A 16,940-nucleotide genomic window follows, 5' to 3' on the forward strand; every position below is an offset into this window, starting at 1 on the left:
ACTGTGACCAGACAGGATTCCTATTTGGGCCATTACCATAAATCAGTCAGTGGACTGAAACTACAACCACTGGCAGCTCTAAGGTTTTTTCTTTGTGGGATACCCTGGATTGAACATCCTTAAAAAGGAGTTTTAGATTTCCTTTCAGGAGATCATTTATGTTACCTATGAGGGCCTTGGTTTTGATAGATTTTAAGGCAATGGTCCTTGGTGCTCTACCAGCCAAAAATTTGTCTTTAGCTCCTCCTGAATCTAAATGGTACATATGTATGTATGTATGTATGTATGTATGTATGTACGTACTTATGTATGTATGTTATGTCTGTAAGGGAGAGTGAGCGTGAGTCGGGGAGAGGCAGAGAGAGAAGGAGAGAGAGAATCCCAAGCAGGCTCTGCGGAACCAGACACCAGGGGATGGGGCTCAATCTCACTGGACCCTGAGATCCTCACTTGAGCTGAAATCAAGAGTCCGATGCTTAACCGACTGAGCCACCTAGGCACCCCCTCCTGAGTCTAATTTTGAATGTCCAGGAACCTTAATAATGGCCAAGGTGGATGCAAGTTTGTCAAAAATATCAAAAAGTCTTAGACACCGGACTGTATAGGATCACAGAACATGAATCAATAGTTAATTATGTATTGGACCACAACGACAATCAACGATTTTAAAGGCAAATACCAGGACATTACATAGCTGTGCAAACCCCATAAGAGACCTGATAAAGCACTGAAAATTATTTTGATAAAACACAAAATCTTTGCTTTCCTTTTTTAACCTCCTCTCAGGTGCAGAACGATAGTACAGGAAAACTTTGTCGTTTTAACAGAGGGAAAAATATTAATATTTGGTTTGATATAAGTAAATTACAATATGAGATCCATTAATTAAAAAAAAATTTTTTTTAACATGTATTTATTTTTGAGAGACAGAGCATGAGCAGGGGAGAGGCAGAGACAGAGGGAGACACAGAATCTGAAGCAGGCTCCAGGCTCCAAGCTGTCAGCACAGAGCCCGACACGGGGCTCAAACTCACAACCATAAGATCATGACCTGAGCCGAGGTCAACCACTTAACTGACTGAGCCACCCAGGCACTCCTAGATCCGTTAATTTTATATGTTCATCCTGACATTGTTCTGCTAGACTGGGAATGACAGAACAGGCAGGGCCAATAGGATTCCATATTGCTGAAGAGGGTTGCTCTAGGTTGAGTAGGCAGAATAAAGATTTAAAAGATGGGACAAGTTCTAAACTGAGGGCAGATGGTATAAATATCAAAGAAGCCATCACCAGAATCCCAGCCTTGCAAGTAGTTATAAAACACGGGGAAGTTTTTGGGGCACCTGGGTGGCTCAGTCGGTTGCGCATCTGACCTCGGCTCAGGTCATGATCTCACAGTTCGTGGGTTCGAGCCCCGCATGGGGCTCTTGTGCTGACAGCTCAGAGCCTGGAGCCTGTTTCGGATTCTGCGTCTCCCTCTCTCTCTGCCCCTCCCCTGTTCACCCTCCGTCTCTGTCTCAAGAATAAATAAACATTAAAAAAACAAAAAAACATGGGGAAGTTTTTTCAACAAAGCTTGCCACCTGGCTATGAATCTTAAGAGACAAGGCAACAAAGGATGAGCCCATCAAAGAGTGATTGCAGCCTGGCCTTGAGGAGTCACCGCTGTGTGTGCAGAGGACAGAAAGGATGATTGTTCTTGTACTGGCATTTCAGCTGGCCACACAGACCCTTTGTTGCTCAATTTACTGTGGTATATAAGCAGTGGCTCTCAAACATGCTGGATCATTTCACAGCAAGAAATATACTGTGTCGTATGTCTCAGCACATACTTACACACATAAAACCATATAACTAACTCAAGTATAAGTTTAATAAATGGACAAGTATTGCCTATTTTCAGTATATGCCATGTAGGTACTCTAATTTTTGCTTTTTTAATGAAAATTTTATTTTCAATTTATATATAGATAATAAATACATCTATAATAAAATATGTATCGTCCATTCATCTGTATAAACAGATATGGATAACATTTGTATTTTCTACTTAAATAAGTGTTCGTCATAATTCATTGATGGTCTGTGACCACAGGTTGAAAACCCCGAAGTTACAATAAACCATTCCACAGTAGGAGAAAGATCTTATGGAAGTTCACTGATTCTTCTCTTCCGAAGGCACACCTGCTGGCTTGTCTGCATTCTCTCAGCATCCATGCATGCAGTTCATGCAGAGTTAACATATGCTTAGTATTCTAAGTTTTCTCATTGGTTCATTTGTATTTTAACTCCCTTTCCAATCTAATTTTTAATAGTTTGTTTTTTTTAATTTTTAATATTTATTTTTGAGAGAGAGAGAGAGAGAGAGAGAGAGAGAGAGAGAGGGAGAGAGAGGGAGGGAGGGAGGGAGGGAGGGAGGGAGAGGAAGCTGGGGAGGGTCAGAGACAGAGGGAGGCACACAATTCCAAGCAGATTCCAGGCTCTGAGCTGTCAGCACAGAGCCCAAGGCGGGGCTCAAACTCACCAACTGTGAGATCATGACCTGAGTCAAAGTGGGATGCTCAACCAATGGAGCCACCCAGGTGCCCCCTCTTTAACCATTTGTAATTTTTGCTTTTCAGTGACTATTAGGAAGCAGGCAATTGTGAACTGTCTATCATAAATTAGCATCCTGTTGTATATTAGCAAGCTTATAAATACATTTCAAAAATTTTAGAGACATACTCTTTCTCATAATAATTTTTTGGTAAAAATGGAAATGCCAAAAGTAGATAAACTAAGCTTAGCATTTAATATTTATCTATTTTGGAAATAATTTAGATATTCAATGAGTGTCCATTATTTAGTTTATCTTAGTATAAACTTTGATCTTCTATTTATTTAAACGAAAATGTTTATTTAAAAATTTTTAAGTTTTTATTTATTTCTTTTGCGGGGCGGCGGGGGTGGGGGGGGGCGGCAAGAGCAGGGGAAGTTCAGAGAGAGAAGGAAAGAATCCAAAGCAGTCTCCATGCTATCAGGCTGTCAGTACAGAGCCTGACTGAACTGGAACCAAGAGTCCAAACGTTAACCGACTGAGCCACCTAGGCACCCCTAAATTACTTGTTTTTAACAATTATACTTGGATAAGACATTAAACAGCTAATCGTCATTTTAAGTTATTTCTTTTGTTGATGAATTTTGTAACACAGAGATAACATGAGCTTATTTGATTAGTAAACTCGGGTAGAAAAGGCAGTTTATCTGCATTCTATTTAATGTTGATAACTCTAAAGATATTCTTGTTTTTATTAAACCAACAAACTTGAATTTGTTTTTATTTATCAAAGATTATCCTAGACTACATGAACTTGGGTTACTTTTTATTCTATTTCTGAGAACTTTAGGAATACTTAATAGATATAAGTACTTGATATTCCTCAAGCCAATTAAGTAGAATTCTTTTACAAATTAATTTTGGCAATATCATCCCAAGACAGTAAAATACCATATCTATAACATGCATACACACACACACACACACACACACACACACACACACACACAAACAGCTCTTACAGCTTTCTTTCCTTCTTTCCTTCTTTCTTTCTTTCTTTCTTTCTTTCTTTCTTTCTTTCTTTCTTTTTCTTTCTTTCTTTTTTTTTTTTAAACTTTAGCCATGTCTCAGGTAGGAAACCCAAAAGAATAGCTGGACCCAGGGGTGCCTGGGTGGCTCAGTCAGCTAAGCCTCTGATTTTGGCTCTGGTCATGATCTCATGGTTTGTGAGTTCAAGCCCCATGTTGGGCTCTAAGGTGACAGCTCAGAGCCTGGAGCCTGCTTCAGAGGCTGTGTCTCCCTCTCTCTCTGCCCCTCCGCCCCCCTTGTTCCTGCTCTGTCTCTCACTCTCAAAAATACATAAACATTAAAAAAAAAGAATGGCTGGATCCAAATTATGTTTCCAGCAGATGGACTAACTTAAGGTTACTTGCTCAGATGACCAATCTTTTATTAAAAATGTATTATTATTTGCATGAATCAAATTATGTTTCCATAATTTTAAGGTTACCTGCTCAGATGGCCAGTCTTTTATTAAAAATGTATTATTATCATTATTATTTGCATGGATGAGCAATCTTTTATTAAAAAATTGTTGTTGTTGTTATTATTATTATTATTATTATTATTATTACTATTATTATTTGCATGCTATCAGGATCCTTTTAGAGCTGTTTTGGACTTATTTTGTCCTTTGCATACTAATCAAAGAATGCATTCCACTGTCTCAAAGAGGTTTGGAATCCTCTTTTTTAAGGGTGCCCCTTAAGGTGGACTTAACTAAAACAGAGGTTCCCCAGAATGGCTATTGCAATTTTAATTTAAACAACACTTGTCCTAAAACAACCAGCAATCACAATCCCCCCCCCCCCCACACACACACACACATCCTATGAAACAAAAGAGTACTCATCAATAGTGAAACCCCTCCCTCCAGTGGCATGATGGGCATCTCCTCTCTCTCTGGGCACTCACCCGCCTGATCCCAGAGAAAGGCAACGACCTCAACCAAAAGGAAGGAGGGAGGTCGGTACCTAAGAGGACTCACGGTGCGAGTAGAAGGCTGTCCGTAAGTATACAAGCTAGGAGCGGTGAGCACTAGTCTCCTGTAGAGACCGCACCCAATTCCAGGAGACACCGGTCCTGCCTTGCTGAAATCACCTCAGGTCCTGCTTCTGACAACAGGCTGTCGGCCTAAAATTGTCACAAGGCAATAATTAAGCAAGACCATTTATTTGGGATCAAAGAATCGCAGTTCAGCATACACAGATGTGAAGAGCAACCCAAATAGTTGTTTAACGAGAACTTTCGATTGGTGTTAATGGCAGAAAGCGAATCTGGACTGAGTGTAATTGATTGCTAAGGCTATCACTAAGCAAAGTCTCTGACTGTAGCAAGTTACAGGTTTTGCGGCTCAGTCCTTGTAATATTTGGTGTTTGGCACAATTCAAAAGTTCCCAGTTCTACCCGGTGGAGACGTGCCTGCACAAAGCCCATCTCCTTAATGGCTTCCTGGCTCCATTTTAAAACCCTTTCATGCAAGTGACCCCATTTCATTCCACCTTTCAGATTCTTTTTTTTAACAACCGGAAAAGAGGTCTAACTTTCGGGACTGATGTAAGTTTTTCGTAATTTCGGCTAGATACCAGTTACATTTAGCAAAACTCACTGGGCGGTGCACTTAACACTTGTGAACTCTATGTTCAATCATTCACTGTTCGAAAAAAAATGTTATCAAGTGAAGATGTTATTTTATTTGTTAGGTTTTATTTAAAGTATCCGTTGGAGTTCGAACTCTCATTTCCTCTCCTTTCTTAGCTCGTCTAAAAAGGCCCCAGTGGCGCTTGAAACTTCTCAACCAGAAAAGCCTCATCGTTTCATTTTTGCAAAGACACCAAATACAAGGCGGCACCTCCCTCACCTCCTTCCAGACGTAGGGCAGTCAAGCATCTCAAGACGACCGAGACTTCAGCATGCACGGCGGAGGTTCCCTTTTTCTCAGCGCAGAGCTCTGGAATCGCGGGAAACCGTGCTCTCGTGCCGCAGGCAAATGGGGCAGCTCGCGCAGGTTTAAATCTAGCACTCGCCACCACCTCAGGAGACCCTGCTTCGAGCGGGATTGGAACCGAGGCTGCTACAGGTACAACGCAGAGCACTAAAGAGCTATGAGCCGGCTTGCAAATGCCCAAGCCGTGCTTTAAGCGGTCCTAAAGGCCTTCATGATATCTTGCTGCCTTCCCCCCTCCCCCCCCCCCCAGAGCTACAAGTCTAACACCCTTTTCGTTCTTTCCCGTTCTTTTTCCTTCCTTCTCCTTCAACTACGATACAAGACCCATTCTCATCTCTCTGGGATCTGGCCCCTTACCGCTGCCAGGCCGCCGAGGAGGTCTTGTTGACCCAGTACGCGCCTCCGCAGCTTCCCTGCCTCCTCTTTGCGGCTCCCTTTTCCCTCCACCTGCTGTGGGCCCCCGGCCCACGCCGACCCCCCACCCACCGCACTGAGCACGTACGCAGCGGAGCCGAGCTGAGCGCCGGAAGCTCGAGCCGGCGGGTGGCGCGCGGTTCGTCTTTCCCGTTGCTGCCGCTGCGGATGCTGCTCAATTAACTGGATGGGTAAGTTTGAAAAACAAATTTCCCCTTTGAAAAGCTTTTCACTATTTCCATTCTCGGGGTTCTTCAGTTCCTCAAGGGCCTAAAAGCTAAAGACGACCAAGTAATTTACAAGTCCCAGGAGAGCGTCCTGGTGAATGTCTGACCCTGTTCTCGGCTTGGGGACATTAGAACGACCATCGACCCGACCCCTGCCGTCGTGGGACCTCCCTGCCGGGCAGAGGAACCCGAAGGAAGTGGAAGCACCCCACCAGCCTCGAAGGTATCTCCGAATGGTGGGCTCTCCTTCTGACCAATTATGCCCTTCCTACTTCCTCCAGGCCTCACATTCGTCCTGGGTTAGGGGACGAGTGCCGATGAAGGGTGGTCTGATGAAGGCAGAGAAGGGGGAAGCGTCACCAGGCGAGCCCACCGGCACGTGCAGCTTCCCTCGGGCCCCACTCGCCTCGGCCCCGGGGACGCTAGCTAGCATTTCAGGCGGGTGGGGAGCAAGGCAGAGTGGGGCCGCTGGACTGCCCTTTTGTCTTCGGAATCTCTCACTCACGGTTTTCACGCGATGAACACGCTTTGTCAACTCCTCTCCGGTTTTCCGAGGCATTGGAACTTGTTTCCTTGTCTCGAGTGCGGCACGTCCCCGAGGTTAGCAGGTACTTACTACCTAAGGAGGCAGGGGAAGGGTGGAGCACTGTGTCTCTGTGGCGCAATCGGTTAGCGCGTTCGGCTGTTAACCGAAAGGTTGGTGGTTCGAGCCCACCCAGGGACGGGCTGCTTCACTTTTGGCTCAGTGCCGCGTGTTTCCTGCTGTTTAGTTAGCACCTGCACATTTCCTCACATAAAGTACACATTACTGGATTCTGGGCCCTAGCCACCGCACAGCACCTAACCCTTCAGAGCCACCCCCCACGTCCCAACCTCATTCTCTGACGGTATCTGCTGGCCTATCAGCTTTATACCTCTACAACGCCAACTTCTCAAACAGATAGAAGAACCCGGGTTCTACCTAGTGTGGTAAAACTCTGTAGTCTGCCCTGAAAGATTGGATGAGTAAGTGAAACTTTTTGTGACTCCCATCTTTTTTTTTTTTTTTTTAATTTCTAAACATGATTGCCTTCATTGTTCAAACTGCTTGCCTTGGGAAAATTGGTCCGGGGGCTGACATTTTTTTGAAAAAAAAATGCTAATTGTTCATTTTTTAGAGCATTTTAGGTTCACAGCAAAGATGAGGGGAAGGGACAGAGATTACCCACACCCTTCCTGCCCTCCCCACCACAAACACACACAAATAGCCTGCCTGGTTGTCAACACCCCCCACTGCAGTGCCTTTGTGCCTTTGTGACAACTCAGGAATCTATCCAAAGTCCATAGTTTACATTAGGGTTCACTCTTGCAGAGTGGGTTTGGACAAACGTATCCGGAAATGTGTCCACCGTTATAAGTATCACACAAAGTAGTTTCACTAGCCCAAACATCCTCTGCGCCCCCTTTCTGGCAACCACGAATCCTTTTCCTGTTTCCATAGTTTTGCCTTTTCCAGAAGGTCGTGTAGTTGGAATCACACAGTATGTAGCCTTTTCAGATCGGCTTGTTTCACTTACTAATAGGCACTTAAGATTCCTCGATGTCCTTTGGTGGATTGGCAGCTCATTTCCTTTTAGTGCTGAAATACTACTTCATTGTGTGTGTGTGTGTGTGTGTGTGTGTGTGTGTGTGTGTGTGTGACAGTTCCTTTGTCCCTCCACCTGTAAGGGACATCTTGGTTGCTTCTAAGTTTTGGCAATTGTGAGTACAGCTGCCTTGGCATCCGTGTGCGGGTTTCTGTGTGGGCATAACTTTTCAACTTGTCTGGCTAACAGGGAGCCCGGACGCTGGCTGCTATATTAAGAACATTTTTAGTTTTGTGAGAAATTGCCAGACTGCCTTCCACGGTGGCTGTACCATTTTGCGTTCTCACCAAGCAGTAAGTGAGAGCTCCTGTTGTTCCCCCATCTTTGCCAGCCTTTGGTGTTGATGTGCCTCAGTTCTTTTTCATGGGGAGTAGGAGGCCAACCGTGGTGTCCCGTCCCCAGGGAGTGCCTGGATTTGGGCATTGCTCTATCAATAATGTTGTGATCAGTGGATCCTCATCATCATTGTCCTCTGCATTTGTTTGACAGAGGCATTTCTTCCACAGTATGTGTGATACTTATTTAACCTCTTCCATATTGCTTTTGAAATTGAGTTGGTTTTATGGTTTTATGATTACGAATTCCTGTACACATATTTTTGGCCACTTGTGCAGGTATTTCTACAGTGTACAGAACTGGAAGTGCAATGACTGTAGTATGGTGTTCATATGCTGCTAATTTGGGGAAGTCCTGCAAACTTGCCTTCCACGGGAGCAGTACCAAATCACAGTCCCAGTTTATTTCCCAACCTATCAATGTGCCCTTCTTCATTACCTTGCCCACACTGCAATCTTCCTGAACCCCTTACACATAAGACTTTTTTCTTTCAAGGCCCTGAAATCTCGCTCAGCATTAGATTCATTTTAGTCCACCTCGTCCACCAGCGTGCTCCACCACGAGCACCAGCGAGTCCACCAGCAGCTCCTGTGTGTGTGTACTGATGTCTCCGCTTCCCCTGAGCTGTGATCATCGAGAGGAGGACTGTCGGGTTTTCCCTTGGCTGGTAACGAAGAACCATTCCACGTCCTGGTTGGCCAGGGTTTTCATGCACTGATCACCCAGCCCCAGCGTGGCTCTGGGCTCCTCTGAAGGCTGCCTGTGCCCATGCCTCAAGGGAAGGCTTGTGGAGGGAGGCTCCTGGGCTCCGCTCATTACCTCCCTCATTGACTGTCACAACACTACTATCTCCTTTTGTGTTCTGGTTACATCCTGCCTGTGGCTATTCCTAGTGGTGTTTCCATTATGACGCTGATATACAATTGAGTTTAAAAAGAAATTTACTAAGTAGAAGCTGTAAATCAAAGTATGGAAGCTCTTCGGTAATCGGTGATAAAGGTACATGGCTGTGGCCAACTATGAAAGTGCTGTGTTCCTTAATGAGCTTTGAGAAGCATGATTTTTGTCCCATTTTTATGCGATCTCCTCTGTCCCCCTTGTCACTGCAGGTGCACTCCCTCTTGCCCTGAGGCATTAAGTAGGTGGCAGGGCCTCAGCTGTCTGCTCCACACTTTGAACATAAAAGGCACACTTGACGGGATTTGTTTTCTTTTGTTTTTGTTTTTGTTTTTGTTTGTTTGGGGGAGCCTCTCTAGGGAACTTCCTTGTTCAGACCATTAACAAGAGTCAAGATTTAGTAAATACTTCGGTTGGGAGATGTGATTGCATCATCCCGGGAGCCATGGAGTCTGTTTCTGGGGAGGACTAAATCGTTTTGTTCTTTCTCTTCTTCATTCCGTCCATTAGTTGCCAGTGTTAAAAGTAGGCCTTACTTTTAACCTTCTCTTTCTTTTCAACATCAGGGAGGCTGAGCCAGGAGGGGACGGCAAATCTTGGTGAAGGCTTCTCAGTGCGCGCTGGCAGGCTGGCCAAACACGAGGGCTCTGGAGGCAAACTGCCTGGCCCTGAGTGCTGGCCTCTCCCCGTCACAGGGCTGGGCCCCTTGGAAAGTCAGACCAGCCTTTCAGTGCCTGAGTGTCCTCACCTGCAAGCAGGGGTGCTGATAACCTACACCGTCTCGGGGTTGTTATGGGGACTAGATAGGTTATGCTCGGTACAGCACCCAGGAACTGCGTGCTGCTCACACGGTGACGCTCGCTCGGAGAAAACTGCCAGTATCATTGTAACTAAGACTTCCGTTTTCACTTCTGACTGCACCACTGCTGACTTTCAGCATTCCCCAGAATGAATGAGGAGTGTTAAATGGTTCCCATGGGCTCTCCGCCTCTATCAGTGACCAGCACCTGGAAAACTGGTCGCTTGATAATTTCCATGGTGAGTTAACTGACAGTACAGTGCAGCAGGGAACTGGATCCAACTTGATCAAATTCTCGGACCTTGGACAGGCGTGATGAGTGTTCAGCTCCAGGTAGACAATCTTTTGCCCGTGCTTCTAGCAAGAGCTTTTGATATCCAGTCAGACTTACCCCGGAGTATTATAAGAAAACTTCAGCTATGCACCAGTGACCCCCCCCCACCTTATTTTAAGAAAAAAAGGAGGAAGAAAATGTGATTTATCTGGAAATTGTAGATTTCACCTTTCAGTGATGATGGAGTATTTGTAGCAGAACAGCATTCGCCCTGAAAAGAAATGAATGAAGTTTGAATGGAAGGAATTCTGCTTGAAGATTTGGAGAACTATCAATGCAGATAGGACCCACCAGTCTTTCAGCTCAAGGGGAGAGATGAGAGAGAAGGGAAACTCAATGGAATGAGACTAATTTTCTGCGTTATCCCCTCAGGGCATTTGCCAGTTCTTGGCAGGAACAGGAGACTGAGAAACTGGAGAGAGGGAAGCTACTAAGAGTCAGAGAAAACAACATGTTAAGTGATCTCATAGGTCTGGACAGAGAAGTTGGGGGGCTGGGGGGCGGGGGGGGGAGAGGAAGGACGTATGGAACTGTCCAAGGATTCACACTTGAGCAGCCAAGATCCTGGAATGGGTTAAGTGAGCTGGGTGCTTGGTACAGAAGTTCCCCACAATACATTTGCAAATTAAGCTATGTGCATCCAAGGGGCTTGGAAGGCCAGCAGAGTGTGGCTGAAAGAGAGTGGAATTTGCAGCACTGCCATGGTGCTTAGGGGATAAAAACTGAAGCTCAGGATTCATGGAAGAGGAGGGGCCCAAGGAAACATACCAAGGTCGCAGGTGGGAGCCCTGGACATCTGCAGCACAGCAGTGTGAGCAAACTAGCTGTAGATTGAGGCTTTCCCTGAGGGCGAACCAGCTGCAAATCAGCTTCGTCAAGAATTAGAGGTGATGCGCCCCTCTGCTGCCTGCTGGGGGAGAAGGTGAAAGATCTTCAGAGAAACAACATCTCCAACCTGGCTGTCCTTCACACCACGGGTTCATCATTCAATCACAATATTCTAGGATTGTAAAGGAAGAGAAGCAAGAGAAAGAAGGCAAACCGTAGAAATTGCCTCTTGAGATCTTGAGTTCTCAGATAGAACTCAAAGCGGTAGGTTTTAGGGGAGCCTGGCTGGCTCAGTGGGTAGAGCACGTGACCCTTGATCTCTGGGTTGTGAGTTTGAGCCCCACGTTGGGTGTACAGGTCACTTGAATAAAATTTCTTTAAATTACTTAAAAATCAGGGGCACTTGGGTAGCTCGATCGGTTAAGCATCTGCCTTGATTTTGGCTCAGGCTCAGGCCATGATCTTAAGGTTGGTGAGATCTATGGGGCAGAACCTGCTTGGGATTCTCTCCCTCTTCCTCTTCCTCTGCCCCGAGCTTGTTCTGTCTCGCCCTCTCTCTCTCAAAATAAATAAATTGAAACTTGAAAAAATATATTACTTAAAAGTTAAAAAAAAAGAAGATAAAGGGTATGATTCAGCTGTTCAGAAAACAGATGACAAAATATTTCATCAGAGAAATAGAACCTAGTTTTAAAATCACATGAAAATTAAACATATGTAATAGTTGGCATTTTAAAAAAGTCAGCAGGTCAGTTTAACCGCAGCTTGGACTCAATGGTAGAGAGAGTATGAACCTCGAAATTTGTAAGTAGAAAGAAACTGTGCAGACTGAAGCATACAGAGCCAAAAGGAAGAAATATTAAGAGCGTAACAAAGATAATGAGCCAGGTCATGAAGTCCTAACACGTGTGTAATTAAAGTCTCAGGGGTTGGAGGACCAGAAAGTGGGGCAGAAACTATATCATGGAGAATCAAAGAAAAATCATGATGGGCTCTCCAACCACATGTGCAAGAAGTTTGGTGCCCTGCAAGCCAGGTAAGGACAAGAAGGTCACACCCCTAAACTGCTGAACAACCAAGGGCAGCTGAAAACAATCACAGCAGCACCCAGATTGGGGTGTGGGGAGGAGGGGACACTCCTATGACATCGTCCAAAGATTGGGAGCTGAAATCTCAGCAAAAACATGAAAAAGAAGACCTCAATGAAGGTCTCAGTATGAGAGGACCCTCAGTACGAAGGACCTCAGTATGATTTCCAGCCACCACGTGCTGCCCCCGACCCAGTATCTTTCAAGGGTGAGTGAAGTGAAGACCTTTCCACATAAGCTAACGAAAAAGAACTGCAAAGTGCAAAAGGTAACTCTTCAGGCAGAAGTAACTGCACAGGTCACAGGGGAACTGTGCAAAAGGAAGGAAGGAAGGAAGGGAGGGAGGGAGGGAGGAAGGGCAATGAATAGGTAAAATATGTGGCTACGTCAAATAAATATGACTCTGAGCAATGGTAATAATGCCTATGTTTTTAAAATGTATGTTGAGGGGCGCCTGGGTGGCTCAGTTGGTCAAGTGTCCCACTTTGTCTCTGGTCATGATGCCATAGTTCACGAGTTTGAGCCCCGCGTTGGGCTCTGTGCTGACACCTCAGAGCCTGGAGCCTGCCTCGGATTCTGTGTTTCCATGTCTCTGCCCCTCCCCTGCTCACGCACTGTCACTGTCTCTGTCAAAAATAAATAAAATAGATAAAATGTATTTTGAAATAAAATTAATGCCAATAACTCAAAAATGAGGAGGGTAAGTGGAGTTAAGATATTCCAAGTATACAGTGCAATAATGTGATAAACGTGTAAATGCTTGTACTAACAGCCAGACTAATATATGCAACATATCCATCAACCCGGGAAGTTTCCCGGCAAATTATTTCAAAGAGGGAACCACTTCTCTCTGCTAATACTTCCTGGAAATGGAATCACCCAGGAGTATCAGATAGGTACATATAACTATGCGAGGGGCTTATCCGTGTTACCGCCTAAACCATAGTTTGGATGTTTTTACTACAGAGTACTTAATCCATTCTAAACATATACAAGGGTTTGTGTATCACCTCTGTTGACGGGCATTTGGGTTGTATCCGGTTTTGCCTAGTATGAATGATGTTGCACGAACGTTGGTGTAGAAGGCTCTTTGGATGTTGGCATTCATTTTTCTGGGGGAGTGAATAGCAATATTCCTAGGTAACGGGGCAGGTCAGGTTTTTCACTGTATGAGAAACTGCCAAATATTAGGAAAGTCGTTGTGCTAAATTACAGTGCAATCAAGGTCACGCAGTAATACCGTACACACTCCAATGCGGGAGGGAGAGAGGAAACCGCTTTAAAAATACCTCTTTTTCTAGGCTTTTCGTCTTCACTTTGTTCCCAATGCTGAAGGCCCCCCTGAAAGTGGCTGTGGTCACACCGAGTCTCACCACCAGCCCATTCGGGAGACTCCAAGGCAGCCCACCCAAGAATCACTCAAAACGCCAGGTAGGAAGAGACCTTCCCTCCCCAGTCGTGGCTCTGCCACTCTTCCGCTCGGTGCCACTCAACTCGGTTTCTGGCTCTTCCTTTTCATCCCTCTGGTCCGTGACCTAGATTTCACTGGAGCGTGTTGGCCGCGGACCTCCTGTCAGTGGCTTTAAAGCAGCGCAGGCAGGAGCCCGAGGGACCCCCTTCGCCCAGAGGACACCAAAGAGACTCCGCTCTGCCGGGAGGGCCGCGGGGCGGCGCAGAGCCAACGGGCTGGCGGAGGAAGAGCGCGCACCCGACGTCTGCCCGGGGCCCCTCGTCCTAGAGGCGGACACCCTGCGTTCGGTGCCATTCCCGAGGCCAGGCTGCTGAGGGCGCCAGGGTCCCGTCCTCGGGGGCGGGGCGGCGCGGGGTCCTTTGCCGGGGCCGCTTGGGGGGCGCGGGCTCCTCGCTCGCAGGGGCGCGGCTGTTTCCAGGGCCTTGGGCGGTTCGAGCGAAGTCGGCGGGCCCGATAGTTGTGGCCGAAATGCTGCTCTTGGGGGTTAGAGCCGGAGACCCGGCCGCCTGGCTCGTTTCCGTAGTGTAGTGGTTATCACGTTCGCCTCACACGCGAAAGGTCCCCGGTTCGAAACCGGGCGGAAACAGCTTCCTTTTACCACTACCCGCCCCCCCCCCCCCCCCATCTATTGTCCTTTAAAACGCAAAAAGAACCAGGGCCGGAGTCCCACCGCCACCTGAAAGCCTTCTCAGCACTCGACCACCAGGCCTGGCCGCTGTGTGTCTGCTCCCAGTCACCTTGGAGAGCGGGCCACACCCACTTAGTCACTCCCACAAGGGCACGCAGGACGAGGCCCACTTCAGGTTACCTCTACTTCCACGCATCCGCTGACCTGCTCATCTGGCGCCTCCGTCTGCCCGACGGGCTCACAGCTACGGTGGCTCTGAAAAGCAGCACGTTCTTCCCTGGGCGGCACACTTGCGCCACAGGTGTATTTATTTGCCTGACAGAACGCAAAGAACACAAACCAGCTGCACCTGGGACCCGAGCAAAGACGCGTAGGCGAGGAGTTTCAGGCTCCACCTAATGAGCCCATGGGGACACCAAAGGAGCCCGTCCCCGTGCCGTCATCAGGACAGCTCTGGAGCTACTTCGGAAGTCGCCAAGTAGAGGGACTCCGCCCCTCCCCCCCGCTGAGAGCCGAGTCCGCACCTTACCCATCAGCAAACGAGGCTCAGAAAGAGAGCACGGCCTTGGCTCTGCAACACACACGGCTCCAGCTGGACTAGAGTGTGGCACAGGCCAGTCGCCTTGTGGTCAGGGCCCAAGGGGTCGCTGAGGCTGGAAGAGGTGGTGAGCAGCAGGGCAAGGGCTGGGAGCCTTGTGCGGCTGCATTCAGCCCTGCGCCGCTGGGAATCGCCTCCGCTTGTGCTCTGTCCGCCTGGGAAATGTCACCTTGACTTTCAGGGTTTTCATCTGCAGGGGCCGAAGCAGGGATCCTGTGTGGGTGGATTCCCCGGGATCGGATCGGTGGGATGGGATTTGGATTTTTCACCGCCACTGCTCAGGTTCGATTCCAATCCAGGAGACTTTGTGGCGCTGTCTCCATACTTGGGATTTGCCTTTTCATCCCCCAAAGTCTGGTGTGCACCCAGGGACGCTTGCAGAAGTGGCTGTTCACTGAGCCCCTAAAATACGGGAGGTCAGGAGTCCGGGTCCTTGTAATGGCCAGGCTGGGAGAGGAGAGCTGGGATGAGAAGCCAGGCCAGCGGCTCCCTTCCATTCACCTCAGAAACCCAAGGTCTCACTTCAAGCGTTTTCCTCTAAAGAGAACCTGGGACTTGACTTTGTCACTCCTTTCAAACAAACAAACAAACAAACAAACAAACAAACAAACTTTGAAACATACCAAAACAGTTGCCAGAATGGTCACATCCTATATCCCTCACCCAGGGGCACCAGTTAACATTTCCCCACATTTGCTTTCTCATTCTCGCTCCACATGTACAGACAGGACTTGTGCAGTCATCTCCAGATGATTGTTTGGTCCGCGGTTGCTCCTTTGCCTTGGGCAGTGTCCCGCAGAACCAGCCTCTGCAGGACCTTTCCTCCAGGGCCAGGGGAGGGCTTTGTCCTCTGGACGAGAGCCCTCCTGTTCCTTCAGGAAGCAGACACCTGTTCCCTTCAGGCTGTAGAGAAGCTTCAGGCAGGCAGGTGGTTCTTAGGCTCTCCTGGATAGGGCAGGCCAGGCGTGCCCTGTGCTTGTAGGAACACGTCCAGGTTGTCGTGCCCCCAGCACCGGCTGCCCTCCGGACTCCTCCTGGTGGCTTTGGTGGGCAGTGGATCTAGGGTGAGCCTGAGCTCTAGAACCCCCCACCCGGGGAGAGACCCTTCAGGGAAGTGCAGCTGCTGCCGCCTGGATCCTCCCGCCCTCCGGGCTCTCCTGCCCTGCAGGGATCTTCAAGGGTCCTGGCCCAACAGAAGGTGAAGAATCCTTTCCCCGTGGTGGGAGGATGAGGGGGAGCGGGTGGGAAAATCTTCAAGGGGAAGGGGAAGTTTTCAAGAGCTTTCCAGGATTGTCTGCCTTGGCACTGTCAGGTAGGTGGCTGCCCTGTGATAATGGTGCTTGGTCTTATCTCGTCCTGTCCTTGAGCTTGTCCTGGCTCCACTCTGAGTCCAAGCAGACACAGGCAACCTGATTTGTGGTGTGTATTCAGTTGAGCCCCTTCCCCAAGTGGGGTAGTGACTGAGCTTCTATTTCCAGGACCCAAGGGGGGCGTGCAAGGACGCTATTGATGGGGTTTCGTCCCCCTCACCCTTTTCTTTCTCTGCCTCCGCCCTTCCTTCCTTCCTTCTCTTTCTTTTCTTTCTTTCTTTTTTTTTTTTTAAAGATCAAGAGTCCCATGCTCTACGGATTGAGCCAGCCAGGCACCCCTCCTACTTCCTTTCTTGCTGAATCTGTAACCCGGGAAAACAGACAAACAAAAAACCCTGTTTACATGTAGATAAATTGCTCTCCGTGCACTCAGGTACAAGGGGAAAACGTCAAGTGGATAGTAAGGATGAATCTCGAATACGTTTAAACACTTTAAAGGATTTTAATAATTTACATATAATGGCATAGAACATGTTTATATCATGTGATATTTCTAAAGAGGACTTTTTGTGTGCATCCGACTGGTTTAATAGTTGTGGCCTAAAAACTGTTTTATGTGGTCTTCCAGGTTTTCTAATAATATAGAAAATATTGGTAGATATATTCTAGTTTATACAGGTCTTGGATTTATTTTCTCTTCAAATTCCTGGTGACACTTAGCCACCTAAATTTCCTATATTGGTTTTACTGGCCCAATAAGCGCACTTCAACTCCAATAGTATTTAAGGAGTTTATACAATATGAAATTATGTGTTTCAGTACATTAAAGAGATCATATAAGA

At 47.2% G+C, this 16,940-nt stretch overlaps 2 non-coding genes across 2 annotated transcripts; both read left to right on the top strand.

Annotated features, from left to right (window-relative positions):
- The first annotated feature begins 6,834 nt into the window (after positions 1-6,834).
- Positions 6,835-6,908, top strand: TRNAN-GUU. The gene has a single exon. It is a non-coding gene; the product is annotated as a tRNA-Asn (tRNA).
- A 7,167-nt stretch (positions 6,909-14,075) lies between these two features.
- Positions 14,076-14,148, top strand: TRNAV-CAC. Its single transcript has one exon. It is a non-coding gene; the product is annotated as a tRNA-Val (tRNA).
- The last annotated feature ends 2,792 nt before the right edge of the window (positions 14,149-16,940 follow it).

The sequence above is a fragment of the Leopardus geoffroyi genome, chromosome C1, assembly GCF_018350155.1.
Source record: "Leopardus geoffroyi isolate Oge1 chromosome C1, O.geoffroyi_Oge1_pat1.0, whole genome shotgun sequence".
NCBI lineage: Eukaryota > Metazoa > Chordata > Mammalia > Carnivora > Felidae > Leopardus > Leopardus geoffroyi.